This window comes from Triturus cristatus, chromosome 3_1 (assembly GCF_964204655.1).
Source record: "Triturus cristatus chromosome 3_1, aTriCri1.1, whole genome shotgun sequence".
NCBI classification, from domain to species: Eukaryota; Metazoa; Chordata; class Amphibia; order Caudata; family Salamandridae; genus Triturus; species Triturus cristatus.
In genome coordinates this window covers 359,764,305-359,777,443 of record NC_140583.1, presented here as the reverse complement: position 1 = coordinate 359,777,443, position 13,139 = coordinate 359,764,305, and the positions used below count along the sequence as shown (strand labels likewise).

The window sequence follows — 13,139 nt, the reverse complement described above, 5'->3', positions numbered from 1 at the left end:
ACGTGATAACCCACAGTACGAATGTACAACTTGACACTAAAACATTAAGTAAGGGAGTGAGCCAGTCAAGAGATATTAGGGAGTTGGGATATGTTACTGTGTTCTAGGTTAGACGACTTTATAGCAGAGACATCAAGAATGTAAAGAGACAACATGCACAAGAATGTAACAAAATGCACATGCAAATATTGGACAATTATAGCAATTATAACAAAACTTTGTAAAATAACGAGTATACTAATGGGGAAAATAACTGTGCAACAATGGAGGTCTCCTGATGTGCAAAATAATGTCATAATAGGCTGTATTGCTTACATAAATAAAATCAGTAAAATTGGGTTTATAAAAACAAAAAAAAACAACAAAAAAAAAAAATCACGTTATGAAATAATATCATCACCATCCCTAAAAACAGTTAAGTGTCATACTGTCAACCTTGCTACCTTCTTTGCGCACACAACAGTTTTGGTAGCTAGTGAAATATCTACACCATCTGATCCTTTGGACGCATCAAAACATTATACTGAGACAGTTTACCTGCACCCTAGAGGGATACAAGAAAGTGTCCCAAAGAATGAGAAATAGTTGTGCGAAGCTAGAGGACACAGACAGGAACAGATTTAACATATAAGATATCCACAGGGAAACCAGTCATGCCGTATGCATTGCTACTGTTAGCCCTAAACCAACTCCATCTTCTTTTACACACTGCCAGAGACAACAGCTTATTCCAAAATATGCCAAGATTAATTTGTAATGTATATACACATCTGTACCCTGCGCCGGCAGTATTCACCAAGCACCATCTTTAAGGTAACAGCTTCCATATTACCCGCACAACATGGACCACTCACGGAACTTCACATTGACGACATTGATATGATTACCAGGTGCACTCATTATCGCCATCTGATAGTTGTAGTCTGCCCTTTCTTAACCCCTTCCCTGCTCATGACGTAACCACTCCGTCATGAGCCACGGGCGCCGTGTGCTCATGACGGAGTGGTTCCGTCATGCTGCGGCCGTTGGCGGCCGCTCCGCCCACGCGGCACTGATTCCCCGCCTGTGCGGGCGATCAATGCAAGTGGGCGGAGTCGTAACGGAACCACTCCGTCATGAGCACAGCGCGCCCGTGGCTCATGACGGAGTGGTTCAGTCACGAGCATGGCGGCGCCGCAAACACCCCAAACCCCCCCCCCAGCGCCGCGGCAAAATTCGTGCCGCGGCGAAGGGGTTAAGAAGCCTGACACTGTGTCCGCTGTGATGTCAAGTCTGCTGCTAATATTTTGGTCCGTGAGGAAGTTCCCGAGGAGCACCAAGTCCAACTTTGGCACCCACGTCCTCAATAATATCTCCTCCAACCTCCCTACCTCATTAGGGGGAAAAAAAACACAAAATTTGTTAACTCCAAGGACAGCCTAATAAAAACAAAATCTTTCACTAGCACTGTTCACCTTAAGAAACACCTCAAGACCAGATTACCAATTGACCCCACATCAGACTGACAGGGAGAGCAATGAATAGATCTGTGCCACTAGGTAGACATAAATTGTAGATTGAAAGTGCGCCTGAAGCAGTGGTGGCCAGCTATGCTCACGGGTGGCGGGGCAGGCGGGCAAATAAACATTTTTTTTAAAGTACCTTGCCGCTGGTCCTGCGTCTCCGCTCCCGCGTCTCCGCTCCTGCTCTCCACGAGGAACAGGAAGCCCAGCAGCATTAAGACTGGTTCTGAGTGTCCTGGTTGAACGCTCAACTAGAAAATGGGGGCCTGGGAACGTTCTCCACACAGGCTGTAATGCAGCCTGCATGGAGAACAGGGAAAGTGTGCATGGCTGGTTTTGGCGGCCAGAGGGGCTGACCAAACAGTCATTGTACACTTAAGCGTGGGCAAACTACTCCTCCCCTGCCCTGCTCTGAGAGCAGAGCAGCCCGCACACACGCAAAACAGCATGAAGCATAAAATAATAATAAAAACAAAAAACCTATTATATGTTTCTACTATGTACGCAGTGCTTAAAAGCAGTGGGGCGATGCCCCTCCGCTGCAGCGGAGGAGCGGCCATTGGCATGAAGTCGTACAAAGTAAAATGTCTGTCTACACTTCTAATCTAACAAAGCCACACAGTTCTTCTCTAAACAGGTTACACTTATAGCTGTGCCATCCATCCTTTCTGACACCGAGGAGGAAAAAGAAAGGGGGGGTGGGGGGAGAACAGGAGAAGCAACCAGAGTAAAGCCTCTCTCTATCATTTCAACAATACTTCCTTCAAATTATGCATTTCCAATTTGTTTTTCCTTCTCTGTGTACCAATTCTGCTATTCTTATCCCTAGTGCATGTTTATTTCTTTGATCCTACATCAGCTATTACACACACGCATAGAACTGTTGATAATGATACTGACCATTACCCTCTCCATAATGCTTTATTTGAGAATGTGGTACCAGCAAATGTACAGTACAGGCAAATCCACGCCCAACACTAGTTATATATGCTCCGTCATCCCCTATGCTGCTGCCATGGACAGATTGCATCTCCCTTAATAAGTATTGCTAAATATTACACGCTGTCTCCTGCACCTCTTTTTATACAGAATAAAAGCACAGCTACAACAAACTAATGTTAGCTCTGTAACTGCACAAATTAATACAACTAGATTTGATACCACCCCTAAAGTCCTGACATAAAACAGGAGATAATAGACGAGATAACAAGAACAAAGAAGGCAGGGCAAAAGAGGGCTCACACAGAGTGGGGAAAAAGGGGCATTACACCGAGGCATTTTTGGAAGGTCTTACCCATCGTCCGAATGTAGTAATTATGTAGTTAACCTCTACCCCAATTGAGCGATCAGACCACTAAGTCTTAGCATTACGGTATCAGTATTTGCCCATGACAAATGGCACACTGGAGCCAAGTTCACATGTAGAGCAATAGCATTATGGGATGATACTCAGACAAACGGTTACCTAAGATTTTATTAGCTAACAGGCCAATGTTAAGAAATATGTAATACAAACATACCAAGTTATTAATGGACAGGAATTAACACACACCCTCGACTAGCAATGAAATTAATACAATTTTCTCTTGGTTTCAGAGGAAATGGGACATTAACGGTGAGGGGCAACCTCAAGTGCAACATCACCACCTACAACGCTGATATGCAGGTTAGCACCTCCAGGCGGATAGATCACTATTGGATGCGTGGGGCGAGCCTCTACATGCAACTACCCCCGTACTGGAATAGCATCTGTTTGCTTGTGACTCAACAAAACACCTACCTGGTGATGCCAGGTGTGAACATCTTTGACTTGCATTACTTTCCATGGGCCGCCCAACGACCTTGTTTCATGAGCACCGGACACAAAGAACTGCGGAAAACTATGGTACTGCAGTTTGGAAAGAAGTCCCACAGGAACACAGACTATTCAATGACACAAGTAGTTAGAAGTACCTCTTAAGGGTACAAAAATACATGTTGAAGTAAGTTTCTATGTTTTAACAATAAGGGTGTACTCACCAAACAAGTGCAATGAGGCTCTCCCTAACTTATGTCACTCCCAAAAACATCTAGAATATTTATTGGAGAGATATTTAACTTATAATAAGTTACAACTACAAAAATGAAGTGAATAACAATCACCTCTGGTGTGATTATAACCACTGTGAAGACCAGTAACTAATGTATACCAATCACTGGTACTGCAAGCACTCAGGAGGTTGTCACCCACTAGAGGGCGCTTATCACCATGAAGGACAAACGCACAAACCTACAAACTGACCCGACACCAGCTTTCATTTTAAAAAACAAACACAGGTAAGCACTTCTCTTGTTGTTATCCAAGTATATACTTTTGCAATGCAATATAGCCCCAACAGTGACTGGAAGAGACATTGCGCAGCTGTGGGGAGGGGGAAGTGTGGGGGGGGGAGGGGGGGGGGGGGGAGTGTTACTATGGCCCAACTGGTTCATTGGGGTTTGAATATGGACTGGTGGGAGAACTTCTATATCATGCATGTGGATGCCCAAATAATTTTGACAAGGAGGGCCCCATGGAAGGTAGTTGGTGAAAGAGTTATGATCATGTGTGCCAGCCTAGGTGATAATACCCTACGAGAGGGAAAAAGGTCTGAAGGGTTAATATGCTTGCAACATCGGTGGACAATTTAGACCCAATACATACACTACTGGTCTGTTATATCTGTGTAAACTACTATCCCAGAGTTGCCATATTGGTTATAGTGTTAGTTTTCCCTATGGTATGTGTATGCATACTATTAAAAAACAAAGATGTATGGAGAAAAAAAGACCTTCTCTGGAAGGCAAATATAAGGGTGTGTCCATCACCAGATGAGTTCTTCACTTCACGTTGAGGTCATCTCACGCACAACCCATCTTCACGCTGTGCATCAGAGCCACTTAGTGTAAGCCTTCACCAAGATGGCTGCACAAATGCTGGTACATAATGAGTCACTAGGTATGTGGTACCAAGAGAGAATATACCTTACTCTGATGCAACAATAAAGAAGGTATGACGCAATCATCTTCTTACTCTGCGCTGTGCGCCACAATCAATGCTGGCAAGAGCAGACTTTCTCTACCATGCGTTTCCTTTATGTAACTGATGTTGCCAACAGTTTTATCACTTTTCAAACAATTCTTCAGGAAAGCGATGCTGGATTCTTTCACAACTTGCAACCTCCACATCTACCTCTCGAACAACAATTGGTCCGTACAATCTTCTCTCTTTATTTATTTATTTATTTATTTAAAACCTTTATAGAGCGCGGCTGTCACCTGGCAGGTATCCTGGCGCTGGTAGCTTACTCCTGGGTTAGAAGCGATGGGTATTGATTAAGGGGGGGCGGGGGTGGAAGGCTGGGGGAAGAGCCATGTTTTTATTCGTTTCCTGAAAGGTAGGAGCTGTGGAATTTGGCGAATGTCGGCAGGCAGACTGTTCCAGAGCTTGGCGGCAGCTACTCTGAAAGATCTTCCCCCGATCCTGGCCTTCTTAAATCTGGGTACTTTCACAAGGCAGGCGGTCGCGGATCGTAGCGTTCTGGTAGGGATGTACCAAGAGAACAGATGTTGAAGAGGTCTTGGCCCTGAACCGTGTAGTGCCTTGAAGACCAAGCAAAGGGCCTTGAAGGCTATTCGTTGCTTCAAGGGAAGCCAATGCAACTCGGCCAAGGCAGCGGTGGCCGAGGATCTCCTGGTCCATCCAAGGGCCAGTTTGGCTGCTGCCGACTGGACTCGTTTGAGTCTGTCTAACAGTATTGAAGGAGATTCAAGCAGGAGGGCGTTGCAATAGTCGAGGCGACTCAGAATAGTGCACCTGACTATCAATGCTCGGGCTGGAGGTGGTAATAATGGCAGGATTTTGCGCAGTGAGCGCATAAGGGCCGAGCAGGTGGCGACTGTTCTTGTTACCTGCGTTTCCATGCTAAGTTTGTTATTTAGCATGACGCCCAAATTGCGAACGCTGGCAACAGGTAGCGGATTGTTTGGGTTTTCCGAGGGCCAGAGCTCCGCAGGCAGAAGGCGAGGGATACGGCTCGCAGGACAGAACAGAACCTCGGTTTTCGAGGAGTTGAATTGGAGAGAGTTCCGATGTAACCAGCCTGCGGTGTCTCTTAGGCAGTTGTGGAAGGCTTCCAAGGGAATGGAATCTTCGCCCTCCCAAGAGAAAAGGAGCTGGGTATCGTCCGCATAGTTTACTGTAGTCATATTATGGGATTTGATTAAAGTGACCAGTGGTTTTAAGTAAACATTGAAAAGGATCGGACTGATAGAGGAACCCTGGGGTACACCGTGAGGGACTGGGGAGAAGGCAGATTGGAAAGGAGGGAGGGATACGGCCTGTTTCCTATCTCTGAGATAAGAGTGAAACCAGAGCAGGGCCGTGCCATCAACCCCAGCCTCTCTCAGCCTCTCAAGCAGGGTCACGTGGTTGACAGTATCGAATGCGGCAGACAGGTCTAATAAGATCAAGGCCACGGCTTGGCCCCTGTCTGCACGCACTCGAAGTTCTTCCATGGCAGTAAGCACTGCTGTTTCGGTGCCATGGGCTGGACGAAATCCGAATTGGAAATCGTCCAGAACGTGATGCTGCTCAAGGTGGGTTGAGAGGCAGGTGCTGACCCATCGTTCTACCACTTTCGCCGGAAAGGGCAGAACGGCTTGGCTGGAGATTTTGTCTTGTTGAGGTGCTCTCTGTACCATAGCTGCTCAGTAGTCACCAGTAGAAACAAGAATTATGCCACAGGTAAGGAAGATCGAACAGATATGTAGGCTCAGCTCAGAATATTTCAAGTCATCCAAAACACCAATATTTCAGTTGACACAGCAGATGGATGTAAACATAGTCAAAACAGTCTATACACAAGAATAACAGACTTATAAAGGCATTAGACCCCAACATAAGATATACCATACAATTGTTGCTAGGCTCTCCTTCCAAATATACAAGGCAGCTTTGGCCTGTGGGTCTGAAGCGCTCTCAACTCGCTAGAAGCAGTGTAAACTCTGAGCAGTTCCATCACTTTGTTCATCCATCGTTGCTGGATCTTGAATTACTTACATCACCCATTTATCACAACACAGTACAAAGGTTGTGCGCTTATGAAGAATATGACCTCCGAGCATGGGGTATGATCACTTGGTCTTTCAGAGGGTGGCATAAGTAATACAAACAATACCGTGTACACAGCTGTGGGATCCCAAACTACATGTGTGGTATTTGAGCAATTGCTGAGCAAGATCTAGGGGCCAACAAAGGCCCTTCATGGTTGCCTCGGAGTTACACTTCCCATTGATGCTTCCTAAGGTCCAGACCAAACTGCTCTCCATCTTCATGGTTACCTGGTTTGGGTTCATGCCTACATTTTACACATGTGCACACCATTCACGTGCTTCCCAAAGGAGAAGCGTATCACTGTCTAGTTTAAGTCAAGGCCAATCCCACCAGTATTCCATTCTCCCAGTCTTACCCATCCACTTCAAAATACATACTTCAGCATTACTTTTGGATTGCTTGCAGTGAGCATTTTAAGGTTTTATATTGATTGGGTTAGGCCGGTCCTCTTTCAGCTACAGCCCACCTATTCCACTCTACGTGACTACTGCACCGAGGGTGAAGCCAGGGGTGCTGGATTATCCCTCATTTGTCTATCCAACCTACAGTTAGTATGCGCTCAATTGACTGTTCTGGTCCTAGAATCAGAATAGCGTAAAAGCTATTACCTTCCCATTCCTTGCAAAGATAAGCAAATCACAGCAGACATTCAAGACAGCGCAATATAAGTAGGAAAAGTTTGTTTTCTGGCCTTAAGGTTGTAATCCCATGTCCATGTCTAGGCTTGGGCCTTTCGTGTAAACATCAAGTGATGACGTCTAACTGTCTGCTTGCAAGGTAAGAGAAAAAGTATGTTCCATGATCAATAAATTTGATACAGTAGTCATCAGGGTAATAACTGCTAGAACGTTGAAATATCAGGATGGGTCTGCAAGGCTGAGGACAAACTTGCACCTGTGGAGGATCGTATGCTCAACGTGTTCAACCTCGCAAGACAGCTGGAGAAGGCATTGTTGCAGGTAGCAGAGAGGGCTGAGCGCAGGAACTGATGAATCAGAAACAATAACATTGCAGTGCTTACCCTGAAGGAGGCTGCAGACACATGTACAAGGAGGATTTCAAGAAGATAACTGCTCCAGACACTTCCTGGCAAAGACAGTCCATTGATCAGTTAGTCCCCTGCAGCTCATCTGCGCCCAGTCATAGTACATATAGTGAACTACTACACCAGGAGAGAGATATGGAGGACAGCTTGAACGCTCGTTAAACACTACATCAAACCCTTTTCCCTTAACATCACCTTCGAAGCATAAAAGACCAGTGCTCTTTAGCCAGTGAACGTTCCCCCACAGAAACAATATGATTATTTCAATTGGGACTACTCACGAAGGTATACAAAAACACACAAACTTTCCAATATATAGACTTGGAGACGACTAGTATCTTTTACGAGAGATCTTTAATCTTTTCACAACAGATCCTGACTGACTCAATATATCCCACCCAGTAATGGCCGATGGACTGTTCCTACGAATACTACCTTCTCAATTATCTGTAGATATTACTCGTCTCTGGGTAAGTGATCCAAAACCACCAGATATGAGCAAGGTAGAAGATCCCCAGATCAGACTCACATATTAATTAGGCTTATTAAAAATACTACAATATGAAGGATAGCTCTCTAAATGTTCACACAAACGAAATAAAAGAGCAAAATGCAACAAAGATGACTCGACACCCAATTAAGATCCCAGAAGTCAAGCTATTTAACACTTCCAGGATGTACATTACACTTTCAGGAACTACACTCGACAGAGAATTAGGAAATCCATGGATACCATGTGACAGACCGAATGCATCCCAGAACAAGCATTGCTGCAGTTGTCTCCTCCCTTTGTGTGTGTGTGGTTGTGGGTGTGTGTGGGGGGGGGGGGGGGGTTGTGTGTGTGTGTGTGTGGGGGGGGTTGTGTGTGTGTGGGGGGGAGGGGGGTTGTGTGTGTGGGGGGGGGGAGGGTTGTGTGTGTGTGTGGGGGGGTTGTGTGTGTGGGGGGGTTGTGGTTGTGGGAGGGGTTGTGGTTGTGGGGGGGGGGGGTTGTGGTTGTGGGGGGGTTGTGGGGGTGATTGTGGGGGTGGGGGGGTTGTGCGTGTGTGGGGGGGTTGTGTGTGTGGGGGGGTTGTGTTTGTGGGGGGGATTGTGGGGGTGATTGTGGGGGTGGGGGGGTTGTGCGTGTGTGGGGGGTTGTGTTTGTGTGGGGGGTTGTGTTTGTGTGGGGGGGTTGTGTTTGTGTGGGGGGGTGTGGTTGTGTGGGGGTGTGTGGGTGTGTGGTTGTGTGGGGGTGTGTGGTTGTGTGGGGGGGTGTGGTTGTGCGTGGTTGTTAGACGGACCGGGAGGGTCGGCCGAGGACAAGGGGAGAGGTCTCCGGCGATCGTACAGACGAGTAACTCCCCCCCCCCCCCACAGATGTACACCACACAAGGATAGGATTTAACGTTCTTTATAAGCGATTTCTTAAGGTACGATGGAATGGTACAAGGAGGTCTGGACTCAGGGGTCCCCTCGATTCTAGTCTCTGGGTTTGGGAAAAGGGGGTAGCGGGACAGTCTGGTTACCAATCTGGTAGCTGAGATGGTATGGTGGATGGCTCACAATCCTCGAGCTCGGTGTTCTAGCTTGGACGGGCCGTGGCAGCGCCAGCAGGTCCCGGTGAAGGTGGTCGTTACACGGTCCGCGGCAGCGCCAGCAGGTCCCGATGAAGGTGGTCGTTACAACGGTCCGCGGCTGCGCCAGCAGGTCCCGATGAAGGTGGTCGTTACAACGGTCCGCGGCAGCGCCAGCAGGTCCCGACGAGGATGGATGATGCAGAAGGCCGCGGCAGCGCCAGCAGGCAGGACGATGTTTCACAAGGCAGAGCTACGGCAGCGCCAGTAGTCCGTCAAGGCTGAGTTCTTCTCGGTGTCTCTCGACTCCAGGATACAACTGCCTTCCTGCTCTGGAGCTGCCCTAGTTATAGGTCTGGCGCCCTTTGATGTCCGGACCCTCGCACTTGGAGGTCGGGGGGTCCGGGATGAGGGAGTCCAGACACCCAGCAGGGGGTGGAGCCAGCGCCTGGGGGAGCTGGAGGGCGATCGGCACCTGGCGTGGGAGAGCCATCGACACTTCTTTATCCCATTGACCTGCCAAGTGGTCCGTTCACCTCCTGGGTGGATGGTGGTGCCGGGATGTCGGGGCCGGCCAGGCCCAGGGTTAGGGTCGAGCTGAGGCCACGCGGCCTCGTGGCGCAGTGTCCAAGATGGCGGCTGATCCGGCCGGGGGAGCCGGTAGGGGTTCGGCCCCATGATACATGGATGTCCGGGGGCAGGAGTTCCGTTGGGAGACGGGGTGCGGGTTGCCCTTGCGGGTAACACCTGGGGGTCCGGGGCTTGGGCCTTGTCATGCGGGGAGGGAGCAAGCCCTTCATGTGGCCTGTCCAACAGTGGTGTGTGTGTGCCTGGTGTGCGCGTGTGCCTGGTGTGCGCGTGTGCCTGGTGTGCGCGTGTGCCTGGTGTGCGCGTGTGCCTGGTGTGCGCGTGTGCCTGGTGTGCGCGTGTGCCTGGTGTGCGCGTGTGCCTGGTGTGCGCGTGTGCCTGGTGTGCGCGTGTGCCTGGTGTGCGCGTGTGCCTGGTGTGCGCGTGTGCCTGGTGTGCGTGTGTGTGTGTGCCTGGTGTGCGTGTGTGTGTGTGTGTGCCTGGTGTGCGTGTGTGTGTCTGGTCGTGTGTGTGTGTGTGTGTCTGGTCGTGTGTGTGTGTGTGTGTCTGGTCGTGTGTGTGTGTGTGTGTCTGGTCGTGTGCGTGTGTGTGTCTGGTCGTGTGTGTGTCTGGTCGTGTGTGTGTCTGGTCGTGTGTGTGTCTGGTCGTGTGTGTGTCTGGTCGTGTGTGTCTGGTCGTGTGTGTCTGGTCGTGTGTGTGTGTGTCTGGTCGTGTGTGCGTGTGTCTGGTCGTGTGTGCGTGTGTGTGTCTGGTCGTGTGTGCGTGTGTGTGTCTGGTCGTGTGTGCGTGTGTCTGGTCGTGTGTGCGTGTGTCTGGTCGTGCGTGTGTGTGTCTGGTCGTGCGTGTGTGTGTCTGGTCGTGTGTGTGTGTGTCTGGTCGTGTGTGTGTGTGTCTGGTCGTGTGTGTGTGTGTCTGGTCGTGTGTGTGTGTGTCTGGTCGTGTGTGTGTGTGTCTGGTCGTGTGTGTGTGTGTCTGGTCGTGTGTGTGTGTCTGGTCGTGTGTGTGTGTCTGGTCGTGTGTGTGTGTGTGTGTCTGGTCGTGTGTGTGTGTGTCTGGTCGTGTGTGTGTGTGTCTGGTCGTGTGTGTGTGTGTCTGGTCGTGTGTGTGTGTGTCTGGTCGTGTGTGTGTGTGTCTGGTCGTGTGTGTGTGTGTCTGGTCGTGTGTGTGTGTGTCTGGTCGTGTGTGTGTGTGTCTGGTCGTGTGTGTGTGTGTCTGGTCGTGTGTGTGTGTGTCTGGTCGTGTGTGTGTGTCTGGTCGTGTGTGTGTGTGTCTGGTCGTGTGTGTGTGTCTGGTCGTGTGTGTGTGTCTGGTCGTGTGTGTGTGTCTGGTCGTGTGTGTGTGTCTGGTCGTGTGTGTGTGTCTGGTCGTGTGTGTGTGTCTGGTCGTGTGTGTGTGTCTGGTCGTGTGTGTGTGTCTGGTCGTGTGTGTGTGTGTGGTCGTGTGTGTGTGTGTGGTCGTGTGTGTGTGTGTGGTCGTGTGTGTGTGTGTGGTCGTGTGTGTGTGTGTGTGGTCGTGTGTGTGTGTGTGGTCGTGTGTGTGTGTGTGGTCGTGTGTGTGTGTGTGGTCGTGTGTGTGTGTGTGGTCGTGTGTGTGTGTGTGGTCGTGTGTGTGTGTGTGGTCGTGTGTGTGTGTGGTCGTGTGTGTGCGGATGTGTGTGTGGTTGTGTGTGTGCGGATGTGTGTGTGGTTGTGTGTGTGCGGATGTGTGTGTGGTTGTGTGTGTGCGGATGTGTGTGTGGTTGTGTGTGTGCGGATGTGTGTGTGGTTGTGTGTGTGCGGATGTGCGTGTGGTCGTGTGTGTGTGTGGTCATGTGTGTGTGTGTGTGGTCGTGTGTGTGTGTGTGTGTGGTCGTGTGTGTGTGTGTGTGGTCGTGTGTGTGTGGTCGTGTGTGTGTGGTCGTGTGTGTGGTCGTGTGTGTGGTCGTGTGTGTGTGGTCGTGTGTGTGGTCGTGTGTGTGTGGTCGTGTGTGTGGTCGTGTGTGTGGTCGTGTGTGTGGTCGTGTGTGTGGTCGTGTGTGTGTGTGGTCGTGTGTGTGTGTGGTCGTGTGTGTGTGTGGTCGTGTGTGTGTGTGTGGTCGTGTGTGTGTGTGGTCGTGTGTGTGTGTGGTCGTGTGTGTGTGTGGTCGTGTGTGTGTGTGGTCGTGTGTGTGTGTGGTCGTGTGTGCGTGTGCGTGTGCGTGGTCGTGCGTGTGCGTGGTCGTGCGTGTGTGTGGTCGTGCGTGTGTGTGGTCGTGCGTGTGTGTGGTCGTGCGTGTGTGTGGTCGTGCGTGTGTGTGGTCGTGCGTGTGTGTGGTCGTGCGTGTGTGTGGTCGTGCGTGTGGTCGTGTGTGTGTGTGGTTGTGTGCGCGGGTGTGTGGTCGTGTGTGTGTGCGGGTTTGTGTGCGGGTTTGTGTGCGGGTGTGTGTGCGCAGTTGTGTGTGTGTGGTTGCGTGTGCTTGTGGTTGTGCGGGTGTGGTTGTGGTTGGGTGTGTGACAGTAATACTAAAAGCATCTCAAAATAAGGAACACAAACATCGAGTTTGTGGAAAGAGAAAGCACATTGAGGCAGCAATGGAAGATACATTTAAGGTGGGCGTGATATTGCCCGACGGAGATGCACCCACTGGGAGAATCCCGAACACTTGTAAGCGCGAAGGCGGGGGGAGGGGCAGAGGCAGGGAGCAAGCAAGAGGAAAGACAGATGGCGCTGAAGGCTGGCGGTAGGCGCGTGCACGCTCGCGTGAACTCAAGCTTGTCGCCAGCCAGCAGCACTTTGAAAACTCACCTACTAAAGTCTCTCCGAGCAGAGAATGCGCGCTGACTCAGCGAGACCTAAAAAACTGAATATAAATAAAGGGTCCGACCCGGCCTCAGACCCAGTTACGTGAGAACCCAGTGAGAACCACTACACAGAAGCTGATTTGTCCATCCCTCAGTCATGAAAAGATCAGACAGTCACCTGAGCGGGTGCGAGGGATTCTAATCATTCGGTCCAAGCATGGCACACCCTGCCCGCCCATGATCAGCACTACTCCCACCCAGCTTCCTCCCTCTTCTCAGCCAGGACCACGGTCAACAGGGACCAAGATAGGCTGACAGCATTCTTTCAATGACCCGTCAAACTATTACTGCTGCAAAACTGGGCATGGGCAGCAGCCCGTTGACAATTGGGAGGGGACGGCTTGGACATAGGTATGTGCAAACTCCATAGCCAATCAGCACTAAGGGATTGTGTGCAGCCGATTATGATTGGCTGATGTGCCACCAATGCGCCAATCCTAAATCACCTTAGAACAGTATCAAACCCTGCACGCAGACAGACCCCAGAATATGTTCATC

At 50.0% G+C, this 13,139-nt stretch overlaps 1 protein-coding gene across 11 annotated transcripts in view; it reads right to left on the bottom strand.

Moving 5' to 3' along the window:
* ZNF280D (zinc finger protein 280D) overlaps positions 1–13,139 on the bottom strand; it is an 896,727-nt gene that overhangs the window by 852,496 nt on the left and 31,092 nt on the right. The gene's annotated exons all lie outside the window — the stretch shown is intronic.